Genomic DNA, 15815 nt, shown 5'->3' on the forward strand with positions numbered 1-15815 from the left:
TTGTCGGCGCGTGTCTGTCTCGCGCGCTTAAGACCCGTCATCATAAGCAAGGGGGAGTCACCGGGGAGGAGCTTGGGCGGGGCCGACAGTTACATACATAACTTACAGAATACTGTAAGTTATATGCTTAAGTGCCACATTTCGGTTGGCCCATTTCTGCCAGACATAGACTTACTGTAAGAAGGCACTCCTTAATGTAGACACATTAATTTTGGCTTATGCTAGTATTTTATAAAATCACTTCTACACATGTGTTATGGAATAGACTCAATACCTGCACTGGAAGGAAGTTATCAATGTAGGCTACTGTTAAAACGTGTTATTTTACTGTTAACCCCATCTATTAATAACTACTGTAGGACTCACTTCATAAAATGGGACAAATGCTAAAACAGCACGAGTTAGTGGAAAAAAAAAGTATGTCTTAACGGTAGCCCACATTAATAACTTCCTTTTTTAGTATGAAGAGTTTCAGTCTCTGGTAACCAGAAATTGTGTTGTGATGTCATAATGCCTCATTCCACCAGTGTCTAAGAACCAGCCTCATCAGTGATGTCACAATGACTACATTGCACTATCTATCTCTCCCTTTTACTCTGGAATGCCCTTCCAATCTACTTCCGCAAAGAAGAGGCTTTGAAAAATTTTAAGTTCCAATTGAAAACTCATTTTCTCCACCCAGGAGCTGGAAATTCAGGTTAAAATTATTTCCCTGGGGGGAGCACATTCTGTGAGAGACTTTTATTGCCTTTTAATTTTTAATATGAGTGCCTTGACTGGTTGTTAATTTTCCTGTTTTAAAGTGAAGTTCTTTTCCTGACTTTTGTTCTTATTGATATGTATGTTCACCACTCTGGCCTATATTCTCAGTAAGGGTGGTATATCAAATGCAAAATAAACATAAACTTTTATTGCATATGACACTGATTTTGATTTCTAGAGACATTTCTTTTTTCTTTAAGGGGGGGAGTTATGAATGTAGACTACTGTTAAAACATGTTATTTTACTGTTAACCTCAGTTATTAGTAATCAATTAACATAGGGGTCCTTTTACTAGGGCGTGCTAACCGATTTTGCACTCGCTAAAGGTTAGCGCACGCTAAATACTAAGGTGCCCATTATATTCTATGGGCGCGTTAGCATCTAGTGTGCGCTAAATCGATTAGCATGCCTTAGTAAAAGGCCCCCATAGTAACATAGTAAATGACAGATAAAGATCCGAATGGTCCATCCAGTCTGCCCAACCATGCATGCTCCATAAATTAATCATTTAATTTAAATGGTCCTTTTTCTTAGTTATTTCTGGGCCAGAAACCCAGAGTTCTGCCCTGTAGTGTGCTTAGGTTCTATCTACTGTCAAAGCTTACTCCAGCCCATCTTAACCATCCCAGCCATCGAAGCCCTCATTGCATACAATGGGACATTTGCCTGTATACTGTTCTATAACACTGTGCAACTCAAAGGAAAGGGGGCGTGGCTGAGGAGGGACATGGGCAGGTCAGAGTCAATTTCCACCAGCTGGCATAAGTACTGACTGTCAACTTTAGGTGTGGGAATCATCTCTAAACGCTATTCCATAAATAGTGCTCATGCCAGAGCTCCCTTTTTAGAAGTTTTTTGTAGCATCAATTTTTTACACTGCTGATTTTTGAGTGCCATTTACATAGCGGTTATAATATTCAAACTCAGGGACCTAGGCACTTAAGCAGTTAGATTTCTTTTGGAAATTACCCTTCCTTCTTCATTTATTAACCTGAAGCATTTTGCAGACTCCGCCTCAGAATGACCCCAAAATAGTTGATTTTGATTTAACCCCAACAGGATATTTTCAGTGGCATTATCCAGTCAAGTGCTGCTGAATAAGCCCAGTTTTACCCCGAACAAGCAATTTAAATGCCCAAGAGCTTCTTCTGGACTGTTTATAAACATGCAAAATATTGGGCCCTAGGATACCAAAGCTGAGCCATACAAAAACAATTAAATGTAAGAACATAACATATGAAAAGCCATGCTATACTTTGTTCCCTGTAAGCAAAATGCGTGAGCAATTGCTCATACATTATAGGAGCATCGTTCACAGATAGTTGCTCACAAAAATACTTGCAAATCTGAAACATTATTGGTTTTTAGAACTTGTTCACACAAAAATTTTTTTTTTTAAATAATTTGTCGCTAACACACACAAAAAAATGTGCACACACCTGGCAAATCCTTAGAGTGTTTGGAAAACAAACAGGAGAAACCGCCTTCACACCAGTGAACAGCAAGAAACAACAGTCTCTTTTATTGTGATAGACTCGACACGATCGTGTTTCGGCCCAAAGGGGCCTGCCTCAGGAGTCTGGTAGTTGAATCATAATAGATTACGGTATATATACACTTTGTTGCGGTTAGCAGTACACACTGTCTTTTCAATGTGGTGGTGTTTCTCATGGTTCAATGTCCACTCAAAGAATGAAAAGAGTAGGTGAATCTGCACACTTCTCCCTCTGTATCCATGGGGGTTAGGTGCAAAACTGGACCGTGAAGTGTGAAAAACCACTAATAACTTTTCAGCTGGCTCTGACCCACCCCTGCCTCCCTCCCGCCATCCCAGACCTTACCTGGTGGTCTAGCAGGCTTTCAGGCCAGGAGTGATCTTCCTACGCTCCTGCCCCATGCAGATCACTCATACAAAATGGCTACCATGAGTTCCCGTAGTCTTTCGAGACTACGATGGGAGCTCACGGCAGCCATTTCCTATGAATGATCTGCACAGGGCAGGAAGGTAGGAAGATCGCTCCTGCCCCGAAAGTCCACTAGACCACCATGTAAAGTCCAGGATGGCGGGAGGAAGGCGGGGAAGGCCGGAATGCAGCTTTTATTTTTTTTCAAAAAAAATTGCGAATAATCCGAATCCACGGATACTGAAACCGCGGATTTGGAGGGAGAAATGTACATATAATCTATTATGATTAGAAACATATAGAAACATAGAAAGGTGACGGCAGAAAAGGGCTACAGCCCATCAAGTCTGCCCACTCTACTGACCCACCCCATTAAGTCTGAGTGCTGCTTGACCCACGTAGGGATCCCACGTGGATGTCCCATTTATTCTTAAAGTCGAGCACGCTTGTGGCCTTGATTACCTGCGTCGGAAGTTTGTTCCAGTGATCTACCACCCTTTCTGTGAAGAAATACTTCCTGATGTCACCTCTAAATTTCCCTCCCTTGAGTTTGAGCGGGTGCCCCCTTGTGACCGAGGGTCCCTTGGGAAGGAATATATCGTTTTCTACCTCGACACGACCTGTGACGTACTTAAAAGTCTCAATCATGTCACCCCTTTCCCTGCGCTCCTCTAGAGAGTACAGCTGCAATTTGCCCAGTCTTTCCTTGTATGAGAGACCCTTGAGTCCAGAGACCTTCCTAGTGGCCATTCGCTGGACCGACTCAGCTCGAAGCACATCTTTACAGTAATGTGGCCTCCAGAATTGCACACAGTACTCTAGATGAGGTCTCACCATGGTTCTATACAGTGGCATTATGACTTCAGGTTTGCGGCTGACGAAGCTTCTATTGATACATCCCATCATTTGCCTCGCCTTGGATGAGGCCTTCTCCACTTGTTTGGCAGCCTTCATGTCTGCACTGATGATCACTCCCAAGTCCCGTTCCTCTGAAGTCCTAGCTAGTGTTTCTCCATTCAAGGTGTATGTTCTGCATGGATTTCTGCTGCCGAGATGCATGACCTTACACTTCTTAGCGTTGAAGCCCAGCTGCCATGTCGTGGACCATTTTTCCAACTTGATCAGATCCTGCGTCATACCATCCGTGGGATTGCTTCCACCCACTATATTACACAGTTTGGCGTCGTCGGCGAACAGCGCTACTTTACCCTGAAGCCCTCGGGTCAAGTCCCTTATGAATATGTTAAAAAGGGATGGTCCCAGGACTGAGCCCTGAGGCACACCGCTAGTCACCTCCGATGTCTCAGAGAGGGTGCCATTGACCACCACTTTCTGAAGTCTTCCACTCAGCCAATCGTTGACCCACGCCATTAGTTTCTCACCTAACCCCATCGATTTCATCTTGTTTAATAGTCTACGGTGTGGGACACTGTCAAAAGCTTTACTGAAATCCAAGTATACTATGTCCAGAGACTCTCCCGAGTCCAGCTTTCCTGTCACCCAATCAAAGAAGCTGATGAGATTGGACTGGCATGACCTCCCCCTAGTGAATCCATGTTGACAGGGATCCCTCAGATTCCCCTCATCCAATATTGTGTCTAATTTCTCTTTAAGTAGAGTTTCCATGAGTTTACACACTATTGATGTGAGACTTACTGGTCTGTAATTTGCGGCCTCCGCTCTGCAACCCTTTTTGTGCAGAGGAACCACGTTGGCAGTTTTCCAGTCCAGGGGGACTCTCCCCGTATTTAGGGAGAGATTGAAGAGTATTGCTAATGGTTCCGCCAAAACATCGCATAGCTCTCTGAGCACTCTTGGGTGCAGATTGTCCGGTCCCATGGCTTTGTTCACCTTGAGTCTTGACAGTTCTTTGTAAACATCAGCTGGTGTGAACTCAAACTTCTGAAATGGGTCTTCCATGCTTTGCTTTGCTGCTAGCCGAGGCCCGTGCCCTGGTGCTTCGCAGGTAAAGACTGAACAGAAGTAATCATTCAGTAGTTTGGCTTTATCGGAGTCTGTTTCTACATAATTCCTGTCTGGTGTTCTAAGGCGTACTATCCCGTTTGCGTTCTTTTTCCTGTCGCTAATGTATCTGAAGAAGGATTTGTCCCCTTTCTTGATTTTCTTTGCTAGAGTTTCTTCCATACGAATTTTGGCCTCCCTGACTGCTGTTTTGACCGCTGCAGACTTTTTCCTGTATTCAATGTTTGCTTCTTTTTCCCCCGTGCGTTTGTATGAGAGAAATGCTCTTTTCTTCTCCTTGACGAGGCACGATACCTCATCTGTGAACCATTGGGGTTTCTTTTTTCTTTGTTGTTTGGTTACCGATTTTATGTAGCAGATAGTTGCCTCATGAAGGATCGATTTCAAGCTTGACCACATAGCCTCCACATTAGTAGTTACTTCTTGAACCTGCAGCGTCTGATAGACGAAATCTCCCATGCGTGCGAAGTCAGTGCCCCGGAAATTGAGTACCTTTGTTTTTGTTTGTGATCTAGGAAAGCCTTTCTTAAGGTTAAACCATACCATGTTATGGTCACTGGTGGCTAGCGTCTCTCCCACCGAGACCTCTGAGACGCTTTCCCCATTCGTAAATACCAGGTCCAGGATGGCCTGGGCCCTAGTGGGCTCTAGTACCATTTGTTTGAGCCGTACTCCCTTCATGGACGTTAATATCCTCCTGCTATCACAAGTTGTCGCTGATAGTGTGTTCCAGTCTACATCAGGCATGTTGAAGTCTCCTAATAGTACAGCCTCCCCCCGTAAGGTGATATTCTCAATGTCTTCAATTAGTTCTGCGTCCTTGTCCTCCGATTGTCTTGGAGGTCTGTATATCACACCAAGGTACAGGCATTTTTCTCCGCCTCTGGCCAGGTTTACCCAGATAGATTCCCCAGTATACTTGACATCCGTGATCCTGGTTGTCTTAATGTTTTCTTTGATGTATAGTGCTACCCCACCTCCTAACTTACCCTCTCTGTCTTGTCGAATCAGGTTGTACCCTGGTATAGTTATATCCCACCCATGAGAGTCTGTGAACCATGTTTCGGATATTGCTACTATGTCTAGATCTGCATTAACTATTTCTGTTTCTAGTTGTAGAAATTTATTCCCTAGGCTGTGTGCGTTAACATACATAGCTCTCCACTCTTTCTGTTTACTAACCTTCTGTAGTGAGCCTCCCATTTGAGTCAAGGTGTCTCCTAGCAATTCTTTTGCAATAAGGGTACTTACCTCAGACTTAGAAGCGTAGTGTTGGTTCTCCACATCAGGATAGTTACTTACTGCTCCGGTGTAAAAGTGGGTACCCACCCCCGACTTACCTAGTTTAAAGCCCTTCGAAGTAGGCGGGCTAGTCTGTGTCCGAAGACATTCTTACCTCTGTTGGTCAGGTGGAGTCCGTCTGGTCCCTGTAGTCCCTGCAGTGTCTCTCCGTGATTCAGGAATCCGAAGTTCATCTCCCGGCACCATCGTTGTAGCCACTCATTCGTCTTCAGGATGCGTTCGTCCCTGTCCCTTCCTCTGCCCCTAACAGGAAGAATGGAAGAGAATACTACCTGTGCTCCTGTCTGCTTCAGCCTCTTTCCCAGAGCTCCGAAGTCTCTAGCTATGTCCTCCAGGGTGTTCTTAGCAGTGTCATTCGTTCCGACGTGGATGAGCAGCATGGGGAAGTGGTCCTGGGGCCTGAGAAGTCTATCGAGACAGGTGGTCACATCTTTTATTCTGGCTCCGGGTAGACAGCAGACCTCCCTCGACTGCATATCCGGTCTGCATATTGGTCCCTCAGTGCCTCTCAACATGGAGTCCCCAATGGTTATTACTCTACGCTTCTTTTGGGGGTGTCGATCCATCGTCCCTGGAGATGGAGATATGCATTGATCCTGGTCCATCTCCCCGTCGGTAGTCTCTTCCTGCAAGACCTGGAATCTGTTCTTTAGGCTCAGCTGTGGAGTTGATGTGGAGCTGCCCTGTTGAGAGAAAGAGAGAGAAGGTGAGTATATTGTAAATTGGGGTGGGGGTCTCCTACGTTTACCTGTGGAGGAGGTCACTAACTGCCAGGAATCAGTGTCTCCATCCATCTCCTGAACTGCAACAGTTGGTTTCTTTGTCGGCGGCCCCGGAGTCATCATGAGAGATCCATCACAGGTCCGTTCTGTGACTTGAGATAGTTCCTGCACTATCCCATCGATGTAGGCCTCATCCTCTCTAATGCCTCTCAGACGTTTCACCTCCTCCCTGAGGTTTCTTAGTTCCTGCATGATGTCTTCATCCCTCTGATCGACCTCCTCCGTCTGTGTAGAGGCCGTAATGTACTGCTGTGGGATGGCCTCTTGTCTGCACGGAGGCGTCCATTCCTGGGGCTGTGTTCTCCTCTGTCTGCGTGTAGGCTGAGTTCAACTCCCGGATCACCTCAGGGCAGGGGTTGCCACTCTTGCTTGTAGGCTTCACACTCCTTGTCCGCCCTGCCATAACAAAATGAGAGAGAGTAAATGTAAGAGAGAGTAAATGAGAGAGAGTAAATGAGAGAGAGTAAATGAGAGAGTATGAGAGATAGTATGAGAGTATAAGAGAATATAAGAGAAGAATGAGAAGAGGAGAAAGTACTTTTTTTTTTTTTAGTTAGGTTTTTTTAAAAGAAAGAAAGAAAAAAATGTGAAAATTTAAAAAGAATTTGAAACTTAGGTTTGCTGCCTTCGTCGCGTGCCGAACGGCTGAGCGCCGTTGGCTCCCTTCCTCTTAAGGGGGAGCCCGGGCGATGACGCTACGCTGACGCGGTGCAGTGGGCGGAGCCTCCTCGCCACTAGCCGCCGCTGGAAACGCCGGTTCTCCTCCTTCCTGCACCGGTTCTCCTGCCCTCCTGTTCCTCTCGCCGGCTCCCCTGCCTCTTCGCCGCTGCTACATGATTCAACTACAAGACTCCTGAGGCAGGCCCCTTTGGGCCAAAACACGATCGTGTCGCATCTATCACAATAAAAGAGATTGAGTACCTTCGTTGTTGATTCTTGCAAGTCCTTAGAGGGTGTCAGATCAAAACCCATTGAGACCAGATCAAATCACAAGTACCTGGCAGATCACAGAAAGTTCTCATAGGTCATTTCCAGAGATAAGCAATAGCTTCTCCAAGTCTACCTGGTTAATAATAATTTTTAATGGACTTTTCCTTCAGGAATGGGTCCAAACATCTTTTAAATCTCATGATGTTTTTTTTTTTCTTTACCACATACTCCGGCAACCGCTGTCCCAATTTGATATGAACCTAAGAACTGCCTTAATGGGTCAAACCTAAAATCCATCTAGCCCAGTATCCCTTTATCAAATAGTAGCTAATTCAAGTTACAAGTACCTGGCAGGACCCCCAAAGTAGCGAAAACTCCAAGCGACTTACCCCTAGGGTAAGTTCCTTCCCCAGGTCTACCTTAATAATGGTTTATAGACTTTTGTCCCAGGAATTTGTCCACTTATTTTATTTTTTTAAATCCAGCTTTATTACCTGATCTATCCCATCTCTAGCAACAAGTTCCAGAGCTTATCTATACATCATGTGAAAAAATATCCGTGGTGTGAAAAGAATTCTTCAATTTGTTTTCAATCTGCTGCTTATTATTGTCTCCTTGTTGTGGTGGTGTTTGGAAAGTTCAACAACCATTCCCTATTAACTGTTCCACCCTATTCATTACTTTATAAACTACTCTCACTGAAGAGCCTTAATCTATTTAGCCTTTCTTGATAAGGGAGACAGGCATTCTATCTATCTCCTTAATACTATATTCTTTTTTAGGTGAGGCAACCAGAACCTCACACATTACAGCTACATCTAACTCCTTTTTTTAGAAGTTTGAGTGTCTTCAGGTTTTAGGGCTTAAAAATAATCCAGAATCTGAAACTATTGCTGTTCTCCCATTATATTTTCCTAACAGTTGGCTTTCACAGCAGCTAGGCTGACTGTAGCTCACCAATGGTGCAGTACCGCTACACCTACTTTGACTCTAGTGCGAGAGAAATTGGGGTGGGTATGTGAGAGATACCGGCTCTCGGCCCTGTTGACTAGAAAATGGCAGCAATATTACGATATTTGGGGGAGATACCTGGCAGTGGAGGGATTGGATGTGGAGAGTTCTGTTGTAAGTTGAAGTAATGGACATGGAATGGATTGGAACTTTGGGAGTTAATATTATTCTGGTTCTGTGCTTCTTTTTCTTTTTTCTGTTCTTTCTTCTCTTTCCTCTCCTTGGGGTGCTAAGGTGCCAATTGTGGTGCACTATGGTTCATGGGGGGTGAAGGGTGCTATATGCTGTTACTAGGGGGAGGAGGGTGGTGGGGGAGGGGATGACATCAGGGGTCTTGCTGTTCTGCAGATTGTCTGTACTGTTTTTGTATTTTCCTGATGTTTTGCTGTGCTGTTTTTCTGTCATAAATAAACAATTGCAAAACAACAACAACAAAAAAATGGTTTGAAAGTATGTGCCAAATAAGTTGGGTAAAAAAAAAAAAAAGCTGGATGCCTATTTTATTGTGCTTTTCATAACAAATCATGAAAAGAGAAAGTGCCAGGGCCAACTGAAGAAGTGGGTGAAACGAACACCTCCTCCAGCCTTGGGTCACACTGCCTTTGATATCACTGTTTGCTCACAATAGAACTTAACTTTTGTGCGGTCACTTCTGTGAGACCCCAGGACTGTCTAGAGCTCCATCATCTCCAAGGCACTCTACCCTCTCATGTTACTGAAGGGGAAATGTGACCCTTGTCTGGATCACCCTACCTGGGATACTGAGAACCTCTGAAATGCAACGTGTTAGCATCATAGTCCTAGAGAGAGGAAAAATATCTTGATTGAATAATGCTATGAAACATATATGTGTTCCTGGGATCTTGACACCATGAGCCTTCATTTGCAACTACATGGGGATTTTTCCCTATTTATATGCCCCCTTCCCAACACATCTAGTTTGGTCATTTCAGTGGGATTCCTAGATTGAGGGCACTAGGAATGCTTCAAGAAGCCTGAAATCATGGGCCCTGAATCCAGTCACAAGGGTCAATTCTATAATTGGGTGCCTCCATTTAGATGCCCCAGAGTTGCAGGGGTGAACCTATTCTATGATCACATCTGGAAGCCCAGATTCCACTATATTGGTGACCCAGTATTGACACTCCTTACATTTACATGCCTGTAGTTATATCAGCCATAGACTTGGCAAAATATATAAGAAGCAGGTAAATATAGGTGTCCAGTTATAGAATTGCTCTTTAATGGAGTAATTTTATAATGAGTTGTGTAGGCTGGGAAAGCAAGTAGGCTTCTATTTGGGCCTATTTTATATAAAGGCAACCCGGCATTCGTGTTATTTAACAAGCCAGGAAAGACTCTTGGTTGGTTAAATAGCATTTGACCATCTCTTCTGAATATTCATGGCTGGAGGCTAAAACTTAGCTGGCCATATTGCGCAATAGCTGCCGACATTGGACACTGACCAGCCAAGTTTAGCGGAAAAATCAGGCTGGCCAAATACTCATAGCAGTTCTATCTTTGGCGGCTATAAACTTAACTGGCTTACGCTGAATATTGACTTGGCCAGCTAAGTTTAAGATGGCCAGAAATAGACCAGATATTAAATGCTGGACACCAGAAATAGCCCGGTATTGAATATCTGCAGTTAGCTCCAACTTCAGGGGAGGGGGGGGGGGGAGGGCAATTTCCTCCCAATATTGGTGCTGCAGCCATCAGCATTTTTTAAAATGCTGATCATTGTGGGGTAAAATAAATCTGATATTCAGTGACAGTATGGTGCTGATTCATTGTGCTATCCAGTTAGTGATATTCAGACTGAAGAGCGGATAGATATCTGGTTAAATGCTGGCTTTTACAAAGCTGAGGTAGAGGTTTCGACCACGGGCTGATGAGGTAAATATTCTAACACTCATAGAATTCCTTTGTAAAAGGAGCCCAAAGTTAGAGCAACCTTTTCATTTATGAAACAATATAAAAAAGCTAAGCATAGGCGTAGTTTTCCCTTCCTCTCCTGATTATTGAATCAGATGACTATAACTGTCAAACATGTAGGTCTATGACATATATATCTCTGTATATTTCATGTTATCTATGCCATATTCTAAATACTGAAACTCAAAGAATAATTATCTGAAATTAGAATAATTTACTGAAATTAAATGTTGAGTATTTCCTCAATGTTTGTAAAATATTGTATAGTAATTTTTACAGTTATCATGAAGTGGATTATGGGAATTTTGGGAAAAGGCCCAGAATTGTACCTAGGAAAAAAATATCTTCTGACTGATGATACACACAGTTCTGTGTAACTAAAAGCTATAATTAAAAACATTCATCTGAATTCTTCAATTTCAGCAAGCTAGACAAACAGCGCAAACTGCTGTGACTTGAGCTGACTACTTATCAACACACATGTATCAGACTCTCAGACTTACAACGGGTACATATTTGGGGTTCATTTGATCGTGATGTATAATTCTGAATTCAATAAATAAAAAAATTACATGGCAATAGGCTTCAAGCAAAGAATCAAAAGGCTAAATTTTATATTCAATAAGCAAGACTATCCATAATTTCTAAAAAAGAAACAGACCAAAAATCAATAAATTGTTAAACAGTTTAAACCTTTGAGCTACTGGGACAATTCATTCTAAATTTGATATTGCCTGAGAAAGGGAATTGAGTCATCCTGAACACTTGCATTAAAAAAAAATATTCATTAGCTCAATAAAAGTGATATTCAGACCCATGCAACTATTTGGTTGATTTTCATTAACAAATGTTTTAAGTGGGTTAACCCTCTGCTTCTTTTCATCATGCTAAATGTGCATAAAAACCTCTCAATCCCATGCTAGAATAAAAATCAAAATCAGCTAAAAGATGTCTATATTTGTATCTATCTATAGAGAGAGAGAGAAATGAATAGATTACCTGTGCTGTTGTATTCAGGTTTGGTTTAGGCCGCCTGGCTAAAGAAGAAGAGACCGGTTTCTGCTGGCCACTGCTTTTTCAATAACTCACTCTTTCAGCTGCACCTCATGCAGCCAATCAATGCGCATTCTCAGGGTGTGATGTCACTCACCACGTGGACTCTCACCACAAAACCCAAAGTATCAACACTTTCTCTGGTCACACAGGTCACACAGGTTTGTGTCTATTTTTTTTTAAGATGAAACATTGCTCTATTGCCAACAAGTTTGTGTCATTCAATTTAATTAAAGGCCTAGGCTTAGATGAATGGTTTGACTACTCCATCTAATATAATAAAATGCTAGGCTGCGCATGCGCACTAAAAAAAACGTGTTCCCTGAGCTGTCCCGTTTTTTTTAGTGCGCATGCGCGCGTTTTACGTCATCACCTGCTCTCCACCTTGCGCCACCAATCACTGTCATCACCTGCTCTCTACCTCGCGCCACCGATCACTCCTCCTGCACTATGCCACGCCAGGCATGTCCGCAACCGGCCTCGAGCTCCTGGGGGCCGGCGGCGTGAGCCGCCCGGCGGTGGAGTGCTGAGGTCCCGCCTCCGCCCTACACGGCGCCGCCAGACCCGGCCCTACACTGAGATCCGCGATCGGGTTGCCATGGAAACCCCGCCGCAGCCTCGCGGCTAGGTAAGGGGACAACAATCGCGCTTATGTTCAAGCCGCCGCCACGACTCCTCTCTCGAACCGCACCAGGATCGAGAGAGGAGCTGCGGCGGGGGCTTGAGCATAAGCGCCATTGTTGTCCCCCTACCTAGCAGGCGGCCTTCCTCACCCGGCCCCACCGTTCCTTCCCTTCAGTTCAACTCCGCCTATGTTAAAAGGAGCTGCTTTGAAATTGGAGCCCTGCCGCCACCGTAACACGATATGTCAGAGAAAGAGCGGGACCAAGGCAGAGGGGAATGTGCTACGGCAGTGGCAGGCCTCCGATTTCGACGCGGCTCCTTTTAACATTGGTGGAGCTGCACTGCACTTGATGGAGGGAGGGAAGGAAAGGTAGTTGTGCGCTGTTGAGCCCCTCTTTGCCCTCAGACCCTCTCCTACTTGCTCCCTCCTGTCTCAGACCACTGGGGGGAGGTGCCTGTCTTCAGCTGCCGGGATGGAGGGAGGGAAGAAGAAAGAAGGGGCCCTGGCAAGCGAGTTATCAAAAGCCAACCATAGCCTGGGACCCCTACATGATATGAATAATGACCAGACAACAAAAGGTAAGAAAAATAATTTTATTTTCTGTTTTGTGATTACAATATGTCAGATTTGAAATGTGTCTTGAGGGAGGCTGCTGCCACAGCTTTGGACAGAAGGGTACCATTTTCGTGGGAGCCGGTCTTCGGAGAGGCTTGGGACGTGGGGACGGATGCGGGAGGGGCTGCCGCTGCAAAGGGCTTTGGTGGGGGAGCCAGCCAGACCGCAAGTGTGGGGACGTTGTAAGCGCGGATTGGTCAAGGAGCCGCCGCTGCTGAGGCTTTGAAATTGCTCTCCCACCGTCACTCCCTCCCGCCCCGGCTCTGCCTCTGCCCCTGCCCAAGTTCAAAAGCAGGAGACATCTAGCACCCGTTAATCTAACGGGCTTAAACACTAGTGTTATAATAATGTCCTGGATTTTGTTTCAATCAAATAAAACCTCAGAATACAAAAAAAATCACTGCACACAGTTAGTGCCTTCCAAGATGCGATGGATTTCACTAAGGGCTCCATTTACAAAAGTGCATTAGGGCCTTAACGCGCAGAATAACGCGCACTAAAATGCTGCGTGCGCTCAAAACGCTAGCGCACCTTAGTAAAAGGAGTCCTGAATGTTGGCTTTCATTCTTATTTTAAGCTTGGTGTATTTACTAAAGTATTTCTATATCTTCTCGCTCATCAGATATTGTGCATAACTTTTCTAGTCATAATTAATTGTTATATAATTTTTTTATAAATGAAAACCAAAAGAGTTAGTGAAAACCAAAAGGAGATAGAAAGTTGAAGGCCCCGGTGTTATTGCTCATCTATACCCCCCGCCAGCATGGTCTTTTTTTGAATTCGTAAGATAAAAGGCAGTGTATTAATTTACGGTCCTTATTTTCAACCCTATTCATACATACCCATTTAAAACCTGATTGTAAAGAGCCAAAGGTGGTCGTTTAGAGCTGTTATTCATGCTTTAAACATCGCAATCCTGGCACTTTATCCCCCCATTTTATATATGGCACTCAAAATTGAATAACAAAGCCAATTAGCATACACAACTGGGCAATAACTGGCAAGAATTTGAATTTACATGTGCATCTCCCTAATTGGTATTCTATAAAGAGGCACATGTTAAGTTTTAACTGCAGATCTGAAAAGGGGGTAAGGCCATGGCATTCCTAGAATTTGAGTGCAGCGTGTGAAAATTTACACCAGGTTCAATTGGGGTGAATCCTTGTGCCCCAAACTGGACATAGATCTCGGCACTAACTGGGAAATCCTATAAACTGCATCCTAATTGTGGCCACCTAGCAATGCCTAAGTTCAGGATCTGCGCCAAATGTAATTTTTTAATTGGCTTAATCAGCGTGGTAATTTACCAGACTTTTAGGATGTCTAGCAAAGAAGCAGTGGCAGGTACAAATCACCCTCTAGCCACCACGCGGCAGCTGGTCCTGACAACACCTCCTTTCGGCTTCCAAAGCAGCAAGCAGCTGGTCCTGGCATCTCACCCTCCTCCCTCCCCTCACCCAAAGCAGCTGAGGCAACCCCAGCAAAGTCTTTCCTCTGCCACGTCACTTCCAACGCAGCAGAGGAAAGACTCTGTAAGGGCTGGCCGGAAGCAGCCTGTTTATGGCACTACCTCTTCTCACTGACTGCTATTACGTGGATTAATGAGAGAAAGCCAACATGGTTTTAGTCCAGGGAATTCTTGCCTCACCAATCTACTGTATTTCTTTGAAGGAGGAAATGAACATGTGTGAGTGTGGTGCAGTGGTTAAAGCTACAGCCTCAGCACCCTAGAGTTGTGGGTTCAAACCCACGCTGCTCCTTGTGACCCTGGGCAAGTCACTTAATCCACAAACAAGTACAGTGGTGCCTCACACAACGAACTTAATTGGTTCCAGGAGCAAGTTTGTTATGCGAAACGTTCGTTATGTGAAACGCGTTTTCCCATAAGAATACATGTAAAAAAAAATAATTCGTTCTGCAGCATAAAATATGCTAAGATGACATAAAAAAAGATAAATTTTTGGTTATTATTTTTATTTAGATACATCTAAAAACATAATTGTTTTTTAAAACAACACACATTTTTTAAATTTAAAGACAGACTAAGTAGAGTCTAATTTTACAGTGAGAGAGGGCAGAGTCTCAGCGGCAAAAACTGGGACTTAACTGTTCATTTTTTTTTTTTTTCTACCGTGTTTCCCCGATGATAAGGCAGGGCCATCAAATAAGACAGCCCCCCCTTTTTAGAAAAAAATGTAAAATAAGGCACCCCCCCGCAAATAAGCCACCCACCGATACCTGCGCTTACCCGAATCGGGTGGTACTGGTGGGTGACTCCGTGTGGTCCCTGGCACCCCCGACACGATCGGGGCAAGAGGGAGCTCAAGCCCTCTTGCCCCCCCGACTCCCCGACACGATCGGGGCAAGAGGGAGCCCAAGCCCTCTTGCCCCCCGACTCCCCGACACGATCGGGGCAAGAGGGAGCCCAAGCCCTCTTGCCCCCCCGACTCCCCGACACGATCGGGGCAAGAGGGAGCCCAAGCCCTCTTGCCCCCCCCCGACTCCCCGACACGATCGGGGCAAGAGGGAGCCCAAGCCCTCTTGCCCCCCGGCTCCCCGACACGATCGGGGCAAGAGGGAGCCCAAGCCCTCTTGCCCCCCCGACTCCCCGACACGATCGGGGCAAGAGGGAGTCCAAGCCCTCTTGCCCCCCCGACTCCCCGACACGATCGGGGCAAGAGGGAGCCCAAGCCCTCTTGCCCCGCCGATTCCCCAACTCCCCGACAATATCGGGCCAGGAGGGAGCCCAAGTCCTCCTGGCCACGGCGACCCCCTAACCCCACCCTGCACTACATTACGGGCAGGAGGGATCCCAGGCCCTCCTGCCCTCGACGCAAACCCCCACTCCCCCCAACGACCGCCCCCCCCAAGAACCTCCGACCGGCCCCCCAGCCGACCCGCGATCCCCCTGG

At 45.2% G+C, this 15815-nt stretch overlaps 1 protein-coding gene across 1 annotated transcript in view; it reads right to left on the reverse strand.

Moving 5' to 3' along the window:
- The window catches only part of LOC117367402 (dentin matrix acidic phosphoprotein 1-like), a 63537-nt gene extending 51596 nt beyond the window's left edge, over positions 1 to 11941 (reverse strand). The window contains exon 1 of the mRNA XM_033959899.1: positions 11610 to 11941. The gene's annotated coding sequence lies outside the window, so the exon portion shown is untranslated. The remainder of the gene's footprint in view (positions 1 to 11609) is intronic.
- Between the last annotated feature and the right edge of the window lie 3874 nt (positions 11942 to 15815).

The sequence above is a fragment of the Geotrypetes seraphini genome, chromosome 1 (assembly GCF_902459505.1).
Source record: "Geotrypetes seraphini chromosome 1, aGeoSer1.1, whole genome shotgun sequence".
Classification (NCBI taxonomy): domain Eukaryota; kingdom Metazoa; phylum Chordata; class Amphibia; order Gymnophiona; family Dermophiidae; genus Geotrypetes; species Geotrypetes seraphini.